We start from the raw sequence: 25,470 nt of genomic DNA, 5'->3' as shown, positions 1-25,470 counted from the left end.
TAGGTTGTACTCTGTTTTTCTTTTAGTTTTCAGCCTATAGATTTTGATGTGGATAGTTGGAATCAATGGGAGTTTTTGTGCAAGATTGATTGGGTTTTGGTGAGGGGATGATGTAGATGAGGTTTAGGGGTTGATTTGGATGTTTTGGTGAGGTTTGGGATTGGTTTGGAAGGTTGGTTTCAAGGGGAATCGCAAGGAGGGAAAATCAGGGGAGTTGCTGGTCTGAAGTTGGCGCCCCAGCGCTATGCAGGGCAGAGAGTAGCCTTCTCTGTTTCTAGGGTAGTGCCCCAGCGCTGGTTGGTAGCGCCTAGGTGCTAGGTCAGTTTCAGGGAAAGTTATTTTTAGGGCTCGGGGTGGTTTTTAAGGCTCGGGGGTTGGTTCCTTTACCCCTTTTGAGTAGTTTGAGAGTCCCAAGAGTGAGGGATTGATCCCGGGAGTGTGGTTTAGATTGTGAACCATTCATTGATTTACTTTATTGATGGTTTCTAATTGGTTATGATTAGGTAACCGCTAAGGAATCTAAAGGTTGATCATTCTCAATGGTCGTTCTTATATTATTTCTCGCTCAAACCCGAGGTAAGAACACTGCACCCTGTGTATATATGACATGCGTGGTTGTTATTGAGGCATGTTGATTGATAAATGTGGACATGGATTTCCTATTAAATGCTAGCGAATGTTGTTTACCTGTATATGTACTGACTAGTCAGGCACACTAACCTAAGAGTAAGAAATGGCATAGCGTCATGAACGCCAAGCCAAATGAAGATTATATCTAATCGATATCAGTGTTGAATGGCTCTAAGGCATTAACGCTGGACCAACCCTAAGGTCGATGAACTTATAAGTGCTTGTCTAGTCTAAGACTAGTTACTAGAGCCAGGGCCAAAGGCCCAGGTGACCGTTTGTCACATGGCTAGGGAAAGCTGTTCCAGGGCTATGACCCTAAGGTCATGAGGAAGGTTATGTTGGTGACTAGTCACCATGCACCTATCCTGTTCGAACTAATAAAAGTTCACTTATCTATTAAGCCCCGGTGACCCTATCGTCACAAGGCTAAAAGGGAGCTAGACCCAACTTAGTGACTTTTGCGACTATCACCTATCTGTTTGGACTAATAGTCCTGAATGATTATTATGATCATTGTTGATATTATATCATGCTTTATTGTTTTTTCTTACTGGGCCTTGGCTCATGGGTGCTATGTGGTGCAGGTAAAGGGAAAGAAAATCTCACCCAACCTTGAGTGGAGAGCTTAGATGGTGCTGTGTACATATGCGGCCGCTTGACCACCACGGCCAAGGAGTTCTCAGAGGAACTAGGGGGTTTACCCTATTTTTTGTCGCTTAGGTCTGCGGGTTTGTAATTTTGAAACAGTAATGACCTCTTTGAGTTGTAAATAACTTGTAAATGTTTTTTTATGGGCCCATGAACAGTTTTATGTATTTAATAAAATATATCCTTTCCTTTTTTATTGATTTTTTCCACCTTAGCCTGTTAATAATACTTAGATACACGTTTTTAACCAAAGGACTCGGGTAGCAGGTCAAATTTCCGGTTCATCGATCACCGTAACTGTTCTGGGGTAACCAGGGCGTTACAGTACAACTTCATATATATCATTTATCCCTAGCAAGCCAATCCTACCCTGCAGCATAGCATAAACAAATAGAATTATATCTAAGTTCCTTACCTCAGGTCCAAGCAAAGAAAAAATTAACAAACTTCACAACGAGCCTATAACCATAATCAAATAGCATTCTTTAGCATCACATAAGACTTTCTTGTGCCCAACTCATATATTCCATGTGTGCCATGCACACATGGTGAAAACTGGACATTTTTTCAAACATGCATATTTACAAATAAAATCACCAAAAGAATAATGCAAATTATACATAGTTTACATGCATGGTTTTTAAGTAAAAGTCATATGTGTTGACCCACGATTTGGCCAACTGACACGGAGTCAAAATATGAATGATATGGACGAATATAAAGAAAATAATGTAATGACGAAAGTAAAGAAAACACAGCAATTTATAGTGGTTCGGCCCCAGGGTCTGGTAATGACCTACGTCCACTTAGAATTATATTGATATGAAATCAGAAGTGTGATCAGAGAACTTGTGTTCAATGAGTTTCAGCACTTCACCAAAAACGATAAATGTTTTCTAGGAGAAATTCTATCTCTCTATGAATTTTCGCCCCAAAAAAAAAAGTCCCTTTCCCTTGAGCTATCTCTTGCTATTTATAGGCTCAAGGAGGGTTACATATTATTGTTGCAAATATTATACCCTGAATGGTGGGATATTCAAAAGATTGCATGAGATAAATTCGGGATTCACAAAGATCTTCCCATAAATGTTGTTCTGCTAGCGAAACCACCGACCAGACTGGTCGCGGCAAAGATAGGCCTCTCCTGCTTCAGGTGTGTCCCCTGGTCGATACTCTAGCAGATGCTTCCAGGTGTCAGCCATGTATCAAGAAATTATTTGCCACGTCACAAATGCTAATTTACCTGATAACATTTGCCCCCCAAAGTTTATTTACTACAAACAGTAAATGAACTTTGAACGAATGACTCTTCGGTAAGCCCTCCTGACGTGTCAGGACCCTTCGTGTGTTCTTGAAAAAAAACAAACCACTCCTGTCTAATCATGGTTTTTCAGTTCCCCAGAAACACTTTTGACGACCATCACGTTTCCCCATACTTCGAAAAAGGAAAATTAATGATCACGCCTTTTGAATATCAGAGACAAACTTATATAAGATCACCAGAGCCATCTCTTTCCTTTTCACGCACGTCACTGCTCCGCCGAAAACCCTAAAAACCAGAGCTTTACCTTCTCTGGCGAACGTTCTCCTGTGCTTTCAAGACTCAAACGGTGGGCTTCTTGACTCCCGAAGCTCTCACTTCCACCTTCACGACCATTTTCCCTGGTAAGTTTCTTGAAACCTCATGCTTCTAATTTCTCGTGGTGCATGCTTTTTAATAGTGTACTGTTTGAGTCTCTTGGCTTCTGGTTTTTTAAGCGCCCATAGATAGAATACTTTTGTAGGCAGAGTAGGCTTATGAGTTGGTTTAAAACCCAGGATCAATGCTTTTTAGGACGTAGAATCGAAGTAGCATTTCGATTTTTAAGCCAGTTGAAAATAATTTTTTCCGCCCTAAGGGGAGTCGAAAAAGCTTTTCAGGAAAACTTTTCACTTCCACCCTTTGATCCACTTTTTAAACTGTTTGCACAGAAAGACTTAGTTTCTTGTTAGAATGCTGTTGTATAAAGGCATAGCCTTTATACTCGACCAGCGTTATTCTAAAAGCCTTCTAGACTCCTCTGACCTCACCTCCCCATTCTTCTGTTTGCAGATTTTAATGCCAGATTTGTGGGGAGGTGAGAGACCCATCTACGACGACCTCCTCGCCCAGCTGCTCGAGGGAGAAGAACAACCAAACGATCGCATTCACCAGATACCTTTCTCACGAGCCTCTTCCAGACCACATCCTTCTCCTCCAATGGCCCGTTCAAAGTCTTCTGGCAAGAAAAGGCCCGAATCTGAAAGTAACCCTACTTCTCCTGCTCAGCCTGGCTTGCAGGCGGGGGCTCCCTCGACCAGTGGTCGAGAGAATCTTGCTCCTGACCCTAATATCCAAACTAGGGCTCGTCCTTGCCATAGGAATCCGCCTGATGTCGAGTGGTACACTCCCCTGGCTAGTTCGATGACCCCTCGGATGGTCGCCAACTACTTCAGAAAATTCCCCCTTACGGGGGTAACCATTACACGTCCTACTGCGGACCAGAGGGCTAACTGTCCAGGAGGAGCGAACAGCGCCTGGTCCCGGTATCACATTGAAGCGGGGGCTTATCTCCCTCTTCATCCTTTCTTTGTAGGGGTGGCCAACTATTTCGGCGTCGCTCCCTTTCAAATAACCCCTAACGGATATAGGATGTTGGATGCACTCTATGTCCTGTACAAACTTAACAAATGGCCAAAACCTTCACCTCATGAGGTTAACTACCTCTTTGACCTCAAGTCCAATCCTCAACACAACGGGACGGGCTTTTTCCACTTCTGTCACCAGGAAACCGGCCGGACGTTCCTGAGTGGTACTACTCATGTCTCGAACGTGGGGCATTATAATAAGGAGTACTTCTTTACTCCGAACATAGCCAGTAACAACTTGGCCTTCGCGAGAGGAGGTAAGAGCTTGTCTTTCGCTGGTCGATACTTTTCCCCAGAGTATACTCTTTCATTTTTTCTCAATTTTGACCTGTTTTTCAGGCCCCTGGTTACGTCCGACTCCAACACCAGACATGGTGTTGAGATCCGATGCCCTGGCCAGGATGTCTGATGCAGCGAAAAGCGTCAAGGCCTTAATCCTTGAAAAGAACTTGAGGTAATCTGGCCTCCTGGCTCCTCGCCATGAAAATAGAGGGTCCGTGGTGGACGACGCCACTGCCGAGGGGGTTCCCGAGCAGCAACCTCCTGTTCCTTCTCCCAGAAGGAGGCCTACAGGAGTTACGATTAGGGAACCCATGGGCAGCCCTTCTGCAGAAAGGCCTTCTGCTCCCCAAGGCAAGGGGAAAGAAAAAGCCACAGAGCCTGTAGTTGACTTGGGAGAGTCTTCTGATGACAATGGTAACGTTATTTCGCTTTTAAATGGTTTTCCAATTCCCTGTCATATGTTTGACGGGGACGGTAACTTTACATATGCTCCAAATCTAAGGCCAGACTTCTTCATGCCAGAAAATGAGTATATGATTAATAGAGTCAATAGTGTAGCGACCAGTAGTTGTAGCTCGGGTATGAAATTTATTATCTTCTTTCTGTTGTATTACTTACTTTCACCTTTCTCTTCCCTTACTAACCTATTGTGTTTATTTTTATGTAGATATGTCGACTCCCAACATTTTTGACATGTACCAGGCCGAAGAGGAAGAGGAAGTCCCTCAACTTCAACAGAGGTCAAAGAAGCGAACTGGTGAAACCAATCAAGGCCCTTCAGCCAACAAGAGTCGACCAGAAGACCTTCCTCAGGGGACACCGACTGGGCAAAGTCCTGCGCCAACTGGGCGAACTCCTACCCCTCCTCCAGCTCCTTCTGAACGGCAAAACACTCCTGTTCGGTCCAATCCTCCAGCTGCCCCCTGCTAGGGAGCAGCTTTCTCGTGAAGGGGCCCATGGGGCCAGGCTTGTGAGCCGTGCCATCCGATCTGCTAAAGACCGACTTGAACGCATAGGCAAAGGTGAGCGTGTTGGGACCGCCATGATCCAAGCTGAAGAGCTACCGGTCGATCAGATCCTAAACAGGACTCTGAATGAGATCTCCAGCGTAAGTGTTTCTTTATTCTTTAAGTGTTTTAGTTTTTTAGACCTCGTGATAGGTCCTAACTTCTTTTTCTTTCGTTCACAGGCCTTACTTTCTGCCACTACCGCTCGCACCCGAGCCCAGGCTTATTTTGAACAGGTCGAGGCCAAAGTCCTCGAGAAACATCAGGTGAAGGCGGCCGAGGAGCTTTCTGCTGCTGAGGCTAAGCATGCTAAGGAGCTGGAGACGGTGGTCCGAGAGAGGGATGCAGTGGTGACCAAACTGTCCGCGGCCGAAGCTGCAAAAGATGCAGCGGTTAAGCTAAGGGAAGAGTACCGGTCGTACAACAAAACTCATCTCCGCGAGATCAAGCATCTGGAGGGGGTAGTCAAGACTAAGGACGATACTATTGCCACTCTTGAGGGCAAGGTGCAGCAGTTGGAGCTTGACAACTCCAAGAATCTGGAAAAGTACAAAAGGACCACACTCCAATGTTTCTATAACTTCTGGAAACACAATCAGGGTGCTGACTTTAGCTACCTTTCAGAGGAAGTCAGAGCTGCGGAGTTGGCCCGGTGCGCTGCTCAACTGGCTGAAGAGGAGGCAAGAGCTGCGACTCCTGCAACCCCAAGTGTCGTTGGTTTGGAAGAAGAAACCATCGAGGAAGTGACTGACCAGGATGATGCCCAGGACCCTCCTGCCCCCCAGGCCTCTTAACTTTTATTAACTATTTTTCTTTCTTTTTGAACATGCGACCCACGGGTCGTGATGTAAAGACAATAGTTTCTTTTTAAACTTTGCTGCACGGGCAGTAAATCTTTTTTATTCGAACAGTTACATCCAAGCAGCAATGCTTGCGGTGTAAAAGCTTAACTCTTGGTGCTATAATATTTTTACTTATTATAACATTTGTCCGTATGACCGAACTTAGCATAGTACTTTGGCATGATTTAACAAAACATAAATTTTGAAAAATACATTAAGTACTGTAGCATGCTTTCACTCATTTTGTTCATGTGTTTACATACCTTGAGAGTATGCTTTGCTATCGATGTGCCTTATATGCCCCCCAAGTGATCGGGGAGCTTTAGGTCCTCGGTCACTTGCCTTGACCATGGCCTGTTCGAACATTCATGTTCATGTAGAAAAATGATACTTGTGATACAGCAAGACAACACACGTGATGAACAAATACTTGCAAATGTAAATTCACAAAAGGTTGGCAAGAATGACTGGCTGAGCACAGTCCCTTATAATCTCGTATTAAAAATTGACTAACATGTCTTTACGAGTGATTCTGAAACAGAATCTTACATATAAGAGCAGTTAGCCATACATCGTGGTTAACCCTCTTTGCAAAACTTGTAAAAATTAATAGAAAAATTTAAACAAGCCAGTCCTTTAAGAAGGGCTGTTTATTGATAATATTTGCGCAGGTGTTCTCCATTCCAATAGCGCGGAACGAGATCTCCGTTTAAGCGTGCAAGTTTGTAGGTGCCTGGGTGAAGGACTTCTTCAATCTGGTAAGGTCCTTCCCAGTTAGGTCCGAGTACGCCAGCAGTGGGGTCGCGGGTATTCAAGAAAACTCGTCGTAGCACCAAATCTCTGACGTTGAATTTTCTTTCTTTAACTTTGGAGTTAAAGTACCGGGCGACTTTTTGCTGGTAAGCAGCAACTCGGAGTTGAGATTTTTCTCTTATCTCATCGATCGAGTCTAAGGACTCCATTATCAACTGGCTCTTCGCGTCCTGATCGTAAGTTAAACGCCGATGTGAGGGGGGATCTAGCTCGACAGGTAACATTGCCTCATAGCCGTAGGCTAGGGAAAATGGGGTATGCCCCGTCGCTGTTCGATGAGATGTTCTATACGACCAGAGGACTTCAGGTAGCTGTTCTGGCCACGCTCCCTTAGCTTCTTCAAGCCTTTTCTTCAGGGTGTCCTTGAGGGTTTTATTTACAGCTTCGACTTGCCCATTTTCTTGGGGGTGCGCGATTGAAGAAAAACTCTTAATAACTCCGTGCCTCTCGCAAAAATTGGTGAACAGGTCGCTGTCAAATTGGGTCCCGTTGTCTGATACTATCTTTCTGGGAAAATCATACCAGCATACAAGGTTCTTGATGACAAAGTCGAGAACTTTCTTGGTCGTGATAGTTGCGAGTGGTTCAGCTTCTACCCATTTCGTGAAGTAATCGACTGCCACGACTGCGTACTTTACTCCTCCTTTTCCTGTTGGCAGTGACCCAATCAAGTCTATTCCCCATATTGCGAAAGGCCACGGGCTCTGCATCTGCTTTAGCTCGTTTGGAGCTGCTCGTGGGATTTTGGAGAACCTTTGACATTTATCACACCTTCGTACGTACTCCATTGAATCCTCGTTCATTGTTGGCCAGAAATAGCCCTGTCTAAGAACTTTTTTCGCCAAGCTCTGCCCCCCAGCGTGATCTCCGCAGAAGCCTTCATGCACCTCTTTCATGAGTTCCTTAGCTTTCTCTGATGTAATGCACCTGAGCAGTGGCATTGAATATCCTCTTCGGTACATAACACCGTCGAGTAGTATGTATCTAGCAGCCCGCCTTTGCAGAGTTCTGGCCTTGTTTCTATCTGCTGGCAATGTCCCATTCGTCAGATACTCCAGGTAAGGGGCCATCCATGTATCTTCTGCACGAATTTCCATGTTGGCTTCGACCACATCTATGCTTGGTTTACTTAATCTCTCTACTGGGACTATGTTCAAGGTGTCAGCATCTTTAGCACTTGCAAGTTTGGCCAAGGCGTCTGCATTCGAATTTTGGTCTCGCGGAATCTGCTGAAGGGTGTACTTTGTAAACTGGGCTAGCAAATCTTTCGTTTTGTTAAGGTAGGCCATCATCTTTAATCCTCGCGCTTGATATTCTCCCAGGACCTGATTCACGACCAGCTGAGAGTCGCTGTAAACATCGAGCGCTTTTATACTCATATCCCTGGCCATTCTCAGCCCAGCGAGGAGTGCTTCGTATTCTGCTTCATTGTTTGACGCTGCGAAGTCAAACCTGATTGCGCAGTGAAATCGATGCCCTTCAGGCGTTATCAATATCACTCCCGCTCCTGCGTGGGATTCATTGGATGATCCATCCGTGAATAGCTTCCACGAAGGAGTCTCGTCTTGAGGCATGGGCGTGTCAGGTTGTTTGCACAGCTCACTGTTGGGGAGTTCGGTGAACTCCGCAATAAAATCGGCCAAGGCTTGCCCTTTTATTGCTGTTCGTGGTGAATAAGTTACATCGAACTGTCCTAATTCGACCGCCCATTTTAATAGTCGTCCAGCCGCCTCAGGTTTTTGGAGGACTTGCCGAAGGGGCTGGTCGGTCAGAACTGTGATAGGATGGGCTTGGAAGTATGGACGCAACTTTCTGGAGGCTAGGATTAGGCAATATGCTAATCTTTCGATCGGTGGGTATTTCAATTCTGCACCGATAAGCCTTTTGCTGTCGTAGTAGAAAGCTTTCTGTACGCTTTCTTCCTCCCGTATCAGTACCGCACTAACAGCAACTTCGGTAATTGCCAGATAAATATACAAAGTCTCTCCTTCGATCGGTTTTGATAGGATGGGAGGTTGCGACATATGAGCCTTTAAGGTCTGGAATGCTTGCTCGCAGTCTTCCGTCCATTGAAAGTTCTTATTCCCCCTGAGTAGATTGAAGAATGGAACGCACTTGTCAGTTGATTTTGAGATGAATCTACTCAGGGCAGCGATCCTTCCGGTCAGGCTTTGTACATCCTTGATTTTCTTCGGCGACTTCATGTCGATCAGGGCTTTTATCTTGTCGGGGTTGGCTTCGATTCCTCTTGAATTGACTATAAACCCCAAAAACTTCCCTGATCCGACTCCAAAGGAACATTTGAGGGGGTTTAATTTCATCTGATACTTGTTCAACACGTGAAAGCATTTCTGCAAATCCCTCACATGTCCTTCTGCCCTTTTGGACTTTACGAGCATGTCATCCACATATACCTCCATGCTTATCCCAATTAGCTCTTTGAACATGTGGTTGACCAGTCGTTGGTAAGTCGCACCTGCGTTTTTCAGTCCGAAGGGCATTACTCTGTAACAATACAAGCCCGTATCGGTCCGAAAGCTGGTGTGATCCTCGTCAGGGGGGTGCATGCTGATTTGGTTGTAACCCGAATACGCATCCATGAACGAGAGGATCTCATGTCCTGCAGTTGCATCGACTAGCTGGTCGATCCTTGGGAGTGGGAAGCAATCTTTTGGGCAGGCTTTATTGAGGTCTGTAAAATCCACACAGGTCCGCCACTTGTCGTTTGGCTTGGGGACCAGCACCGGATTTGAGACCCACGACGGATAAAACACTACCCTGATGAACCCATTTTCTTTAAGTCTTTCAACTTCTTCTTTTAAGGCCTTTGATCTATCTTTATCGAGCAGCCTTCTTTTCTGTTGCACCGGTGGAAAGGCTTTGTTTATGTTCAGGACATGGCTGATTACTGCAGGGTCTATCCCAACCATGTCTTTATGCGACCAGGCGAAAACTTCCTGGTTCTCTTGCAAGAATCTCACCAGTGCCTGCTTTGTGGTAGGTTCTAAATTCTTCCCAACCCTTACGACTCTGGTTGGGTCTTTTTCATCGAGTTGGACCTCTTCCAGGTCCTCGATGGGTCCTATATTTTCTTCAAAATCCCCAAAGCAAGGATCCAAATCTATATCCTCACTTTGGGCAACACCCTATTTGGTGACTTTACCACCTGATTGGGTCTGACTGTCTTCTGTCATCTGCAATCGTTCTGGGGTAGCGCTCCTCGACGCTCCACTTTTTGCCTTTGTGATCGAGGCGTTGTAGCACTCCCTGGCTTCCCTTTGGTTTCCCAAAACGCATCCTACCCCTGCGTCTGTTGGGAACTTCATGGCTAGGTGCCACATGGAGATGATGGCCCTCAGCTCTACCAGTATGGGTCTTCCAATAACGGCGTTATATGCTGAAGGACAATCAACCACTACAAAAGTGGCGAGTAGTGTCCTTGAGGCAGGCGTTGTACCCATTGTTACTGGGAGTTTGATCATTCCGGCTGGTGCGAGTCCTTCTCCAGAGAAGCCGTATTTGGTTTGATTGCAGGGCTCCAAGTCCTTTACGGACAACTTCATGCGTTCCAGCGTTGATTTATACAGCATATTCACTGAACTTCCTGTATCGACCAGTACTCTTTTTACCATCATATTGGCCATCTGGATATCCACGACCAGTGGATCAGAATGTGGGAACCGGACGTGCTGGGCATCGCCCTCAGAGAAGGTTATCCCGTACTCCTCTGAGCGAGCCTTTTTCGGCATGCGGTCCTCCACAGTCATCATCTCGATGTCCTGGTCGTGGCGTAGGGTTCGAGCATATCGTTCTCTGGCCTTTCCGCTATTTCCCGCGAGGTGCGGGCCTCCACAGATGGTTAAGAGCATTCCGGCTACGGGGGGGGGCAGGCTGTAATGGTGGCGAGCGCTGGCGTGTAGACGTCTGCTCGTTTCCACCTGGAGCTTCTCGTTGGGAAGTTCCCGAGGCCCGTACGTACCTTCTCAAGTGTCCTTGTCTTATAAGGAAATCGATTTCGTCTTTTAACTGGTTGCATTCATTAGTGTCATGTCCGTAGTCGTTATGGTAACGACAGAACTTGGTGGTGTCTCTTTTCGAAATGTCTTTTCGAATGGGCCCAGGTTTCTTGTAAGGCACACTAGAGCTTGTGGCCTGGTAAACCTCTCCTCGAGACTCGATGAGGGCAGTGTAGTTAGTGAACCTAGGTTCATAACGATTACCCTTGGCACGTTTAATGTCGGAGGTGGAGGGCTCGTTATATGGCCGTTTCCCACCATTTTTTCCATTACCGTTGCCGTTTTTATGGCCTTTGTCGTTGCCATCAGGTTTGGACCCGTTGGCGGCTTTGGAAGGTTCGGCGGCCTTTTTACCCTTGTTCGAGGGTTTCCCATCGTCAGCAATGGCTTCCTCGAGCTTTATGTAACGATCGGCTCGATCCAAGAACTCTTGGGTCGTCTTAACTCCTTCCTTTCGGAGACTCTTCCAGAGGGGAGAGCAACGCTTTACCCCTGCGGTAATGGCCATCATCTTGCCTTCGTCCCCTACTATTTTTGCTCCAGCTGCCGCCCTCATAAATCATTGGACGTAGTCCTTCACTGACTCTCCGTCCTGCTGGCAGATCTCGACCAGTTGGTTTGCTTCGGTTGGGTGGACACGACCCGCGTAGAACTGTCCATAGCACTCCCTTACGAACATTTCCCAGGAAACTATGCTTGCAGGTGGGAACTTAAAAAACCATTCCTGCGCGGCTTTAGAAAGTGTTGCAGGAAAGATCCTGCACCGAGCGTCTTCGGACACTTTCTGAATGTCCATCTGGATTTCAAACTTATTCACATGCGAGACAGGATCCCCGTATCCATCAAAGTTCGGGAGCGTAGGCATCTTGAACTTGTTGGGAGTCTCTGCGTTGGCTATCCTTTGGACAAAAGGAGTGCCCTTTCTTCTATCGTGGTCGATGTAAGAGGTTCTTCCCCCGACCAGCTGTTGCACAGCCTGATTCAATGCGTCTATCTGAGCTTGCAATGCAGTAGGAATAGCTGTGGTCTCTGCTGCTAGGGGGACGTTCTCACCATGCTTTTCTCGTCGATCATTGAGTATGTCTCTTAGGTCTTCCTCCCTTCTCCGTTGCTCGCTACCTCCGAGTCGGTTGAAGACATTATTTTGCCTGGGTTGCCCCCCAGCATCTTGCCTATTTGGTTGGTCACCTTGAGGTATTTGGCTCCTGCTTTTACCTCTATTTCCGTTCCTCCCATCAGCATTGCCCTTGCCTGAGTCAGCCTCGTTGTATCCGTGGCCATCTTTGAACCTTGATTGGCTGTGGTAAGATTGGTTGTTCCCTCTATTCCTGTCTCTGGCAAAAACACCCCGAGCGTTAGAGGGTGGCCTGCGCTGGTCGCGATTTCCCCGTGCATTATCATGCCGTGGGGGTCCACAGACCGCAGAGCCTAACTCCGAGTCCCTCCTGTTACCAGGAGGGTAGTGACCCCTGTTCGCTTGGTGTGGCCCATCATTCTCACGGCGTCTAGGACTACGAGGCTGTCATTCGGCCCTATTCTGCCTTTGCTGCGGGGGATTACCTCGAGCAGCTTGGGATGGTGGATTTGCCTCGGGGTCCAGTGGGACGTCATCATGGGGCATCTGAGGCTGCTCGGGCCTTTGCGGACTTGAAGGATGGATTGGCGGGCTAGGATTGGGACCCTCCCGAGGTGGCCCATTCTCAGGTTGGTTAGGCTGCGAGGCAGGTGCGGCCCGATTTCTTGCCAATAGCAAGGCTGCTTCGAGGGCTGCCATGGCCTCAGTCTGGCGGCGATCCACCTCTGCTTGTCTCTCGCTCAACTCCGCCCGCTGACGATCAAGTTCCTGCTGCTGCCTTGCCATGGCCTCTGTGGCAGTCTCTTGATTGGCCCTCAGACTAGCCAATTCTTCTTGCAATGCGCCCAGGGTGCTCTTCAGCGTTGCATCATCCATTTCCTCCTCTTCAAAATCTAGTTGCGGCTCATCTTCCGCCATGCTTGCGGGTGGAGGAGGAGGTGGTGGATTTGACGGTGCAGCGGCGGCAGTTTGGCCAGCTTTCCTTCCAACTTTCGCCATTGGTTTTCTTAGCAGCAATGAATTGTCCTCTCAATGAAAGCACCAGAATGTTGACCCACGATTTGGCCAACTGACACGGAGTCAAAATATGAATGATATGGACGGATATAAAGAAAATAATGTAATGACGAAAGTAAAGAAAACACAGCAATTTATAGTGGTTCGGCCCCAGGGTCTGGTAATGACCTACGTCCACTTAGAATTATATTGATATGAAATCAGAAGTGTGATCAGAGAACTTGTGTTCAATGAGTTTCAGCACTTCACCAAAAACGATACAAGTTTTCTAGGAGAAATTCTATCTCTCTATGAATTTTCGCCCCAAAAAAAAAGTCCCTTTCCCTTGAGCAATCTCTTGCTATTTATAGGCTCAAGGAGGGTTACATATTATTGTTGCAGATATTATACCCTGAATGGTGGGATATTCAAAAGATTGCATGAGATAAATTCGGGATTCACAAAGATCTTCCCATAAATGTTGTTCTGCTAGCGGAACCACCGACCAGACTGGTCGCGGCAAAGATAGGCCTCTCCTGCTTCAGGTGTGTCCCCTGGTCGATACTCTAGCAGATGCTTCCAGGTGTCAGCCACGTATCAAGAAATTATTTGCCACGTCACAAATGCTAATTTACCTGATAACAATATGGTTTAACATTAGACATATTTTTTAACATAAAAGTCCATTTGCATGCGACATACATACGTGGGAATGTTTTTAAAAAGTGACGTTAAAAACAATAATTCCTTCGCGCTTATTTCTATCGTTTTCAAAATAAGGATTTAGCAACATACTTTTCTTACCATTATTTATCTCTTTAAAATTACTAAGTTGATTAAACCTCTAAAACATTATTTTTATTTCATAAAAATTATTTATTTAGCCATTTTAAAATATAATAAATCCATTTATTATTTTAAATTACATAAAAATAATAAAGGCTTGAAATGATTTAAAATACTTATAATTATCATGTTTCCTTTAGAAAATAACCATTTTATTTAAATTAACAAAATTACAAAAAAAATGATGTGAGAAAATATAAATTTTTTGAGTGAGAAAAATATATTTTACATATATTATTTTAAGACTTAAACTTTTGTAGTATAAATTCATAAGTGATAATCAAATAATTATTTTTTAAATTGTTAAACTAAACTTTCAGCCACTATTTAATTTATTTAAAAATCACAAGTGAATTAATCTCAACATTAAAATAAAGAAAATCATATCTATTAAAAGGAGCACTCATGGTTACATTTAAAAATATCATTTTTAATATTTACATAGTTTAGGGTTATATTATTTCACAAACACACAAATTTTTCTTTCATTTAAAAGACTTTCCAATATTTTACAAAAAATTCCAGCAACAATATACACTCTCAAAAATCACCATCTTGAATTTAAAATCTCATATTTTCTCTAAAAATATATAAAAAAATCTGTAGGTATTTATTTGAGTAAAAACACAATTTTGATGTATATTAAAATTCCCTTAAATTTCTAAAAACATCATGGCATTTGCAAAATCATTTAAGCATGCTAAATCGTTAATTTCATCATATTTCTCATCACTTAAACACAAAATCAGCAAGCATATTCATCATAAAATTTCATTTCAAACTCATGCTTTTCAAAACTCAATTATGAATATTCATGTTCCACCAATACATCAATTTATCAAGGATTTAAGACAAATCTTTGATTTAACCAATTAACCTAGCATGCATCTATTAACATTTTAAAAGAATTTATTTAAGATCTTACAAACCTATCATGCTTCTAAGAGTACATTGACATGAACACATAAAGGTGAATTAACATGTTTGAATAACCACACCTAGGCTGAAATCCTCATAGCCCAAAATAATCAAATCCTTTCATATTTACACATAGAACATTTAAGCCAAACCACACATAGCATCAACAATCAATCCAAAACACACATACCATGAACATATATATATAAAAAGGTTACAACAATAAAAATCAAAATCAAGAATAGAGGTTCCATTACCTCCTTTGATCGAAATCAAAGAACCCAAAAAAAAAGTTATGGTCACCCTCTTGTTTGCTAACCTCCAACACCTTATTGTCACCACCAAATAATTAGACCAACAAACCAAGAATCCCAAATAAATCAACATTTGGAAAATCAAAACACCCTTACCCTTGTAGGCCGAAACCCTAAACAAAAATCCCTATGCTCTTGTGAGATTAGAACCTAGCATCATCAAGGACTTCCATTAAATAAGAACCAAGAAGAATAGAACAAGAAAATCACAACCCGAGCCCATACCTTAGAGACTTTGAATGCCCTTCTTCCTCTTCTCCTTTTTCTTTCTCTCCTTCTCTCCTTCTTCACGATTTTTCCTCCTCCTCTCTAGAAAAATGGCAACCTCTCACTCTCTCTCTCTCTCTAACCGTCGGCCCCAATGAGCAAAAATTCTCTTCACTTCTTTCCTTCCCTCTTTATTCTAACCTAGCAAAAATAACCTAATGAACATAGTGGGTAAGTTTCCTCTTCTTGCTATTTTTCTTTTATTTAATTTTATCTTAATTAGAAGAAAAATAAAGATGACAACCTCCATTCCCTTTATACCTATTGTCTTCATTTTAATTGCCAAATAAAATAGGAATAGAATCACTCACTTTCCCACTATGCTTCACACGCCCAAGCCATTTCCTCTTCTTGTTTTTTTTCCAATTAAAATAATTAAATAAATCTAATAAAAAGAAACTATAAAGTTTGTAGAAAATTCTACACAAGTGCACCATGCAACCATTAACATGCACACACTCAATAACTAGGGTGCATCACTACCTACCATGCACCTTGGTGCATTCAACCAAAACTCAATTATTCACATATCAAAATAAATAAATTAACAATTAACAATTAAATTCACAAAATTCTACCAAACAATTCTAACAATTAATTTAAACAAATAAATAAAATAATTCACAATACTTAACAATTAAATAAATTAAAGCACAATATTTGAATAAATAAATAAAAAAATTGGTGCGCTACAAGTAATTAATAAAAAATTTCAATGTCTCCCAACATAAGACATTTAAAATCCCTCCTAATTTTTAATTTCTTACACCAATGGTGTAAGACATTGTAGGGAGTCATTGAATGTCAAAATTTTTGTAGTGCATAACAAACTATTAGAGGAGTTTGAATATATTATATATCCATCTGCAGTGAAGTAGGTTCTGAGATGAAATTGTGTGTTGCGGAGATAACAGAAGGTTGAGAACATGTGTTTCTTAGTGAATAGTAGGTTATATGAATTCTGTGTGCTGTGGTGGCTTATGGTTGAAAACATGCATGTTGTTTGTTGTATGTTTTGATTGAATTGAATAGGTACTAATAATTTTTTATATGCTATAGAAACAGAGGAAACTAAGCCCATTTTTTTATGATTTTAATTTATTAACTAGAAATTTAATATGCATGATTGATTCTACAGATGCATTTGGGAAAGCATGCACCCAAATTCACGACAGCTATATAAATTTTTTGACACTGAACATCTTTCTATTGGCAATGATGAAAGTAAAAACAATATGGTGGATCTCGTAGCCAAATGGATGATGCCTATGGATAGACGAGGCCAAATATATTTTATTCCTTGGATTGTTGAGTAAGAATGGACTACTTAAATATTATCACTACTATGGTTGAATTTTAATCATATAATAATTATAATTTATTATTGTTTTAGTCGACATTGGATGTTGGTGCTCGTGATGATGTGGGAGATGACCATAATTTTAGACCCTTTGGAAAATCATAAATCTCCACCAATAATGAAGGAGGTTATGGAAAAGTAAGTTTTTCAATTTTAATGTATGTATTGTTAATTTTTAAGAGTTGAGAGTATAATATGTATTTAATTAATTTTAATTTTCGTAGAGCATACGCACAATGTTGGGAAAATGAATACATTGACACATTTACAAGATTGCCGAGAGGTTCTTGTCCAAAATAACTTGAAAGTCATGAATGCGGTTATTATGTACTAAGATACATTTATGATCTTGTAAATGCACTAAATCCGGCAAAAGTTATCAAGAAAAAAGTATGTTATATTTTATACTCTTTTTTTTGCATAAGAAAAACTAGATAAAGTAATTAATCATCTAATCTATATTAACTTTTCAATTTTGCAGTGGTTTGAAAAAAAGCAATACAATGTCAAAGAAGATCTACTCTCACTAGAAACCGAATGGTTAGCAAGATTAATGCCATTTATTTATGAAGTCTAATTTTTCATATGTATGTAACTTGCTAACTTATTGACTTATATGTGAAATGATATTTGTATGTTCTTGTTATGTGTATACAAACTACTTGTATGACATGTTAATGTATATAATACTATGTTATCTTTTAATTAGATAATAATTTATCAAATTATGTATTTTATATTATTATATAAAATTTTGGTACATAAACGAAATTGAAAATATAATAATATTTGGATATATAATAATCATTTATAAAATTAGGTTATATAAACGGAATTGAAAATATATATAAAGAAGCACCTCCAAAAATTTAAAACAATACAACCCATTTATTTGCAGTTTAGTTAAAAAAGCCGCAGAGAAAGAAATTCTTTCTATGTAGTTTTGTTATTACTTTTCTCTGCAGTCTCAAACACTGTGGTTCTTTGTACTCTAAAAAACCGCAGTGTATTAAGGAAAAAAAACCGAAGGGAAAAGCCTTTTATGTAGTAGTTAGACCATATGTCACTTTGAGATGCTCACCTTCTCTCACTTACTATTTTAGATTTAATGTGTTTTATTAAACAAATCAATTAAATCCAAATTAATTACTAGTTTAATAATAACCGTATGAATGTAACTAATTATAAAATACATTTAAATTTATAAAAGAGCATTTTTCTATAATTAATGTTATCTAGATAATTACCCATTACATTCATCTAACTTTAGTAGAACATTTTTTAAATAAAGTTTGTCATCTTAGTGGCCTATAAAAACTATCGCCCTTATTATGGTGTGAGTTACCAAGTTTTAACTAATTTAATACTTAGTAGTTTACATGCAATTGATTTCTCCAAAACAATTCATATAAACAAATAGGACAATCCTAAATAATAATGTTTCTAAAAGATGCATGACTAATGAAAAATTGTGTGGGGTTTCATGAATGGCATGTTATTGACTAATACATGATCAATCAAACATTAATGAACATTGTTTTAAATATATACAATAAATAAACAATAAATGATGAACCGAATACTATTGGGTATTTCAAAATTTACAACCCTTGAAAAATATAAATAAAATTATAAAAATAGTCTTTGTAGATTGCAAGACTCTCCAAGAATGCATCTCCTCTCTTTTAGGCTTTCTTGTTAATCTTTAGGAATTTGGTTATGCCCAACCTCTTAATTAGAAACAAACTTTCTAATTAATTTATTTAATTAAGACTAACTTTTAATTAAATAACCAATTTTGTCATCTTTTTAATTTAGTTGAATTGAAATGATTAATGAATCAAATTCAAATAATTATTTAAACTTAAGATTTAAAATCTTAATCAACAATAAGATATTTTATTTTCTAATAAAATAAATTAAGATAAAAATACTTTTCGATTCAAACAAGTTAAAATTAATTAAATAAAAGATAATTTGCACAAAATTAGGATCTAGGGTTTGGGCACCAAGATTGGTGCCCAAGGAACCCTAGGGCCAGCGACACTAAGGAGCCAAGTGTAACGCCCCGCATTTAGGCACTACAAGAAAAACCACTTTTCACAACACATGGTTATAAGACTCTTGAAAAAGTATTATAAAAGCTAGTTAAAAAATGGGACATAAAATGCGCTATAATGTAAAATTGGCGGGTAAGTGAATTTATTTAGAGGGAAACTGAAAACATATATCTTTATTTTTTTCTACTTCTCTCTCGTCTTCTCCTCTATCTCGCCCAAATCACTCTCCCTCTGATAGCTTCTCTCATCTTTATCACGTTCATTTTCTCTTAGATCTAGATTCTAATTAGTGTAGAGCTCAACAAACGTGGCAGTGGCAATGGTGAATCAGAGAATGGCGTGGTTGATTTGACGAGTCAGGTACACTTGATGGAGAAGGAAGATGCGGAGAGGTCCGAGAGGGAGAGGAAGGAGTTCGAGGAGAGGGAGAAGGCCTGGCTCGAGGCCATGGAGATGAAAAGGAAGAAGATGGAAGAAGAAGAAGAATATGGGTATAATCTAATATTTTCTTGAATTCATTGTTTATAATTTTGTCAAAAAGTCAATTACTGCCGCTTCCTCTCCTAATTAGTCACTATGGCTGTAAGAGGAAAAATTTGTGTTGATTTCTTAAAGCATTATGTGGTTTAGGCTTTATCTCTATGCTTGTGTCTTGTTAATTTCCCCTTGTTGATAGATAGGGTCGTCTTTGTAGCCCTTCCTTAATTGGGGGACAATGCTTACCATAACTTGCACTTTTCTGTAGATCAACTTTTTAATAAGACGATTTTCATTCAGGTTTTACTTAGTCAGTGTCATCGATTTTGAGCGCTGGTTCTTCTTGGAAGATTCCTTGATATGGGTCCCTGGACTGTAGATCTGGTACTTTGTTGGCTTCTATATAGCGGATCTAATTTATTTGGTGGTAAAATGTGATGCTGTAGTTTATTTTCTAATCATTTTTTGTTTTTGCAGGCCTTGTCTATAGGGATATTTCCATATATTCTGAAGCTATTGAAAAAAACTACACCAGAACTACGACAGATTCTTGTGTTCATCTGGATGAAGATTCTTGCTATTGATAAGGTATTCATGTGATTTGAGCTATACCTTGGTCTTTGGTTTATAATTATGCTCTGACAATTGATTGTTTTGTTTATGGATTGATAGTCATGCTAGGTTGATCTAATGAAGGATGGGGGACATACATATTTCATCAGGTTTCTTGATATCCAGGAAGCATATCCAGAACAGCGTGCAATGGCTGCATTTGTTTTGGCTGTAATTGTGGATGGTCACAGACAGGGTCAAGAAGCCTGTATTGAAGCAGGTTTGATCCAAGTTTGCTTGAGGCACCTTCAAGTTTCAATCCCAAGTGACGCACAAACTGAACCCCTATTTATTCAGTGGCTTTGTCTCTGTCTGGGAAAGCTATGGGAAGATTTTCCTGAGGCTCAAATAATGGGTTTACGAGAGACGCTCTAGCTATATATGCTCCTTTGCTCTCTGCTCCTCAACCAGAGGTTCACCTTTCATATATCAATTATTATACTTTTGTTTTTTTATATATATATAAAGATGGGAGTATTTCTATTTCTACATATAAATTGATCTTAATACTTGTGTCCTATTTTCAGGTTAGGGCTTCTGCTATTTTTGCATTGGGTACCCTTCTTGATGTGGGCTCTAACTTGTGTAGAGATGGTGTTGGAGGAGATGGAGAATGTGATAATGATGAAAAAATTAGAGCAGAAATTAGTATTATTAAAAGCCTATTAAGCGTAGCTTCAGATGAAAGTCCATTAGTTAGAGCAGAGTTTGCTGTTGGTATGTAGTTTATCATCAAAAATTTCCTATTCATTTGTTGACTTGTTTAGTTCTAAGAAGTCATTTGCACCAAGTTTTTAGGCATTATATTGGCAGCTTGTTCATACTCGTGAGGCTGCTCAAACAAACCTGCTCCTCCCGGGGTCGTATTGTAATTTGTTAACTGAGCTAATGAAGTTTGATTTCTTTTCCATCCTGGCAGCTCTAGGGAGATTTTCCTTTGGTCACAACAATCATCTCAAGTCAACTATTGCAGCATATTGGAAGCATATTGGGTCTCCTTTGAGTTCCCTGCCTTCTTTGGCTCATATAAGAACTCCAAGTAGTGTTGTTCCATCTTAGATTGGTCCAATATCAAGAGTTGGAACTGACAGCTCGTCTCTTGTTCAAGATGGAAGGGTCTGCACTAGCAACCCTCTTGCTACTTCTAGATTTATGCATGGTTCTCCATTGTCTGATGATTCATCCCAACTTTCTGATTTTGTAATATTGAATGATGGCGCAAGCAATGGAGTTGTTAACCACTCAGCAGTAAAACCCTTGGACAATGAGATGTATTCACAATGTGTATCAGCCATGTGTGCTTTGGCCAAGGATCCATCTCCATGCATTGCCAGGCTTGGTCGCAGGGTACTGGCTATTATAGGGATTGAGCAAGTTGTAGCAAAACCTCTAAAAACTTCTGGTGGTAGTGTTCCGCCAGATCCTTTGGCATCGACTCCTTTTGGATTGGCCCGATCGTCATCATGGCTTGATATGAATGGAGGAGGTATTTTTTTCTGTCAATTATATGCCAGGACAATCTTATTTGTTGGAATACATGTTTCTTGTTATATTTGCATAATTACTTATTTAATGAACTGTTATGAACAGGCCATGCATCCTTAACTTTCCAAACTCCTCCTATTAGCCCTCCTTGACCTAGTTATTTAACTGGGATGCGGAGAGTTTGCTCGTTAGAGTTCCGACCACATTTAATGAGCTCACCCGATTCTGGACTTGCTGATCCGCTTCTGGGTTCAGGGGTATCTTCTAGTTCTACTGAACGCAGTCTTCTTCCTCAATATACTATCTATAATTGGAGTTGTGGGCACTTTTCAAAGCCACTTCTCACAGTGGCAGAATATAGTGAAGAAATATTAGCTAAAAGAGAGGAAAGAGAAAAGTTTGCCTTGGAGCACATAGCAAAATGCCAGCATTCTTGTGGGTTATTATTTTATTGTTTGATGTGCTATAATTTAATCTTTTTCTTGAATATATAGTGATTTATCTGGGGTTGTAATGTTTTTGTTTTGTTGTTTTCTGTGTTGTTGGTCAGCTGTAAGCAAGCCTAATACTCAAATTGCTCGGTGGGATACAAGATTTGAGACGGGTACAAAGACAATCTAGCACATTTCATTTAAAAAAATAAGGATTGGAAGATTAAATTCAAGTTTAATGATATTTTCCTTTGAGGATTAAAAGATTTAATTCATTTTTAATGTATTCATTTAATGTATTTTATGACAAAAGATGGTCATGTTTTCTGTAACTTATAGAGGCTGTGTGCTGTGGTGGTTGCTGAATGGTTTTTTATCACTTAGTATAAGTGAAAAACCATAAGAAAAATTGTGTTTTGAAGTAATGTTTTCACCAAGTGGTCTATTGATTCAAGTCCTCCAATATTCCACTGAAAATAGCTTATTATTTCTGGTTTCTCAATTTTAAAATGTTTAGTTTTTTTTTGGGTTTAAAAAGTTGGCCTGTTTATGTAAATGTAATTCAGTATATGTTTTTTTTTTTGGCTGCTCTGTCTGTAATGTGCTTGTGTTTTTGTATCTCTCTTTTTTTTGTTCATTGCGATGAATGTCTTATTTTTTGTTTTTATGGAAATTGTGTATTACGAAAATTTGCAAATTTTTGGATTTATCTTTTTCTATTATTTTTTTGAGATATGTGGTATAAGTCCTTGTACTTGACTACTATTTTGTTAACAGTCTGTTTTACCCTAATTTGAGTTTACACGTCAAGTAACATTTCATCTTTGGTTATCTTTTAGGGTATGAAACTATGACGAGGCTACACTTCTCAACAGCTTTGATAATCATGATTTTCTAGATAAAGGAATTTTTAAGCTCTCCCTTGTGAATGAGCTAGATGACAGCTTACTTCTTGCAACTTCATGTAAGATACTAGACTGCCGCCTAGTTTTCTCATACTTTTTGGACACGCAGCTGTTATCAGTTCAGCTCCCTGGAGTTTAACTTTCTGTCCATGCATGATCCAGGTGATGGAAATATTCGTATTTGGAAAGATTATGCATCGAAGGATGAGCAGAAACTTGTTACTGATTTCTCTTCAATTCAGGGTTATAAACCGGGCATTCGAAGCTTGAATGTTGTTGTACATTGGCAATAATAATCTAGATATCTGGTAATTTGATTCTTAATGAAATGTAATCTTAGGGCTGACACTCATAATGTTTATAGTCAGTAATGGGCATTTAACTAATTTATTTGATGTCTTGTTGCTAGTATGCTTCTAGTGAGGTTCCTCGCATACATATCAGCATTGGTCAGTTATACTTTTGTTGTGTTCTTGTGTGCAGCTATAATGATTGCATTAATTTTGTTACTTGCTTATTATTTTAAAGTTAAAATCTGTAGAAAAGTTAGTGAGTTGATAGTTTATGAAGGACATTCCCTTGTGTTATTTATTTATTATTTTTTTTGTAGTTCATCTAATTTTGTATATATATCTAAATATAAATAATACTTCCTTTAGATGAGGTATGGGTTTTAAATATAAATACCACATAAATTTTTCTTTGTTGGCAGCTGATCCTTGAGATTTTTCTTTTGCAATAAATTCTTTTCAGTTTTAAAAACAGTAGCAATCAAGTCCTTACTATTAATTTTTTAAACAAAAAGCGTAGTTTATAAGGTCAAAATTGGTATTTCCCTATATTAATTACACCCTCAAAAAATTTGTAGCTATTAGTGTATAGGAAAATAAAAAGAAAATTCATTTAAAAGCTATGATTTTTTTTAACAAAATCACAATAAGGTCTTAAATTGCTACACTTTATTAAACTCAAGAATTTTATTGCAATTTTCTTTTTGTAGGTATTAGATTGTCAAACAACAAAAACTTTGTGTGTATTTATGCTAATAACTTTTTTTTTTTAAACAAATTTAAGAGAATTTTTTATGCACAATTTATTTAGATGAAGGTTAACTATTGCAATAGCATTTGGTGTTGGATGGATTTGGTATCAATCCTATTCTTATATTTTATTCTCAAGTACATCGAGTCAATGGGTTGCTTGATACATATTTTCTAGACATACCTGTAAGAAAAGTTGGAGCTGCTTCTTATTTAAATCAATATCACACCGAACCTGAACTCTTATTTTTTATTATATATATGAGCTACTTTTGCAGCTCCTTGAACTGTGCTAGTTGGGATGAGGTTTGCCAAGTTTTTTGTTGTTGATATTGATCTTTTGTTGGTATTCACTCAGCTTTGGGTGGGAGTGGTTTTTTGTTTCTTTATTCAAAAGTAATTTGATAGATTTCCAATTGTCCAAATGAGCTCTAAAATTTATAATAGGTATCTTTCTATTTTTAATGTGCTGCTCTTTATATTTTGAGTTACATTTGTGGTTTCTTTGGTATGTCTTTATTTTTGTCTTTTGTGGTAGTGTGAATTTTCGCCGATTGGCTGGTATGTCAGGATTACTGGATTTGCTAAATGGGAGCTCTTAGTTTTATATTTTTATATATTTTGTGTCAGTATGTACTTGAAATTGTTTCACTTGTTTTTTGTCTTCTCCATGTTCTCTTTGTAGTTTGCCTCTCAAGTTCATGGCAGTCAATTCGCTGCTGGTTTTGTTGATGGTTCTATCAGACTCTATGATGTGAGAACACCTAAATCGTAAGCCACCCATTAATCCTTAAATGTGACTGTTGTGACTGGAATGAGCTTTTGTCCTTAACTCATCTACCATTTATAATAGGCTAGTCTACTCAGTACGGCCACACACTCAGAGGGTAGAAAGACTTGTGGGGATTGGCTTTCAACCAGGACTGGATCCAGCTAAGGTAAATAGAGAATATTATGATAATAGTTTTCAGTTTCCAAAATGGTCATCACTCATGGTTAAAAGTAACACATTGCTTTCGATGATTTTACTGTCCAGATTGTCAGTGCTTCTCAGGCTGGTGACATTCAATTTCTTGATATCAGAAGTAAAAGGGATGCTTATCTCACAATTGAAGCTCACAAGGGCTCTCTTACAACTTTAGCTATTCATCGACATGCTCCCATAATCGCAAGTGGTTCAGCCAAGCAACTCATCAGATGGGTTATCTTGCAAATTGGTTATGAGTAGACTGATGAGCGATAAGCCAGGGGAGTCGGTAGCACACCAACTCGCAAACTCAAACAGTAGCAAAATATGAGCAGAGACAAATAAAGGTCAGTAGCAGTGAGTTACTGTTGCATTGAAATTGCACAAGACTGTTTGAGTGCCTGGCCTCTCCTACTTTAAGAGAAATCACTCTAATTCTTGCTGACCCTTTCTCAACTAACTCATCATTTTTTATTGCAATTTCTCCACTCCCTGGACACATGGCCATACCCCAAATACGTAAAATATCTCTCCACTACCCTAAATTCCTATTGGTTATAACCACTTCTAGTTCTAGCAATAACAGATTATTCCCTATGCAACATTCTTCTTCTTTCCAGAGTGTAGGTAAAATGGATGGGAGGTCTATCTGTGGTTTGTCCATCAGTTTGTGTGTGAACCATTGAATTTCATTTAAAAGTTGGTTGCTCCTTCTATGGTTAAGGTTTAAGTTGGATTGGGGCTCTAAACAAGTTGGTGTGGTCTGTGTAAAGAAAGATAGCGCATGTTTATTTATGGTGATTTTATGTTGT

At 39.8% G+C, this 25,470-nt stretch overlaps 1 pseudogene; it reads left to right on the top strand.

Moving 5' to 3' along the window:
* Positions 1–18,836: 18,836 nt before the first annotated feature.
* On the top strand, positions 18,837–25,099 carry LOC133819193 (regulatory-associated protein of TOR 1-like; annotated as a pseudogene).
* Positions 25,100–25,470: the final 371 nt, after the last annotated feature.

This window comes from Humulus lupulus, chromosome 1 (genome assembly GCF_963169125.1).
Source record: "Humulus lupulus chromosome 1, drHumLupu1.1, whole genome shotgun sequence".
NCBI lineage: Eukaryota > Viridiplantae > Streptophyta > Magnoliopsida > Rosales > Cannabaceae > Humulus > Humulus lupulus.
This window is presented reverse-complemented; position numbering and strand designations above follow the sequence as displayed.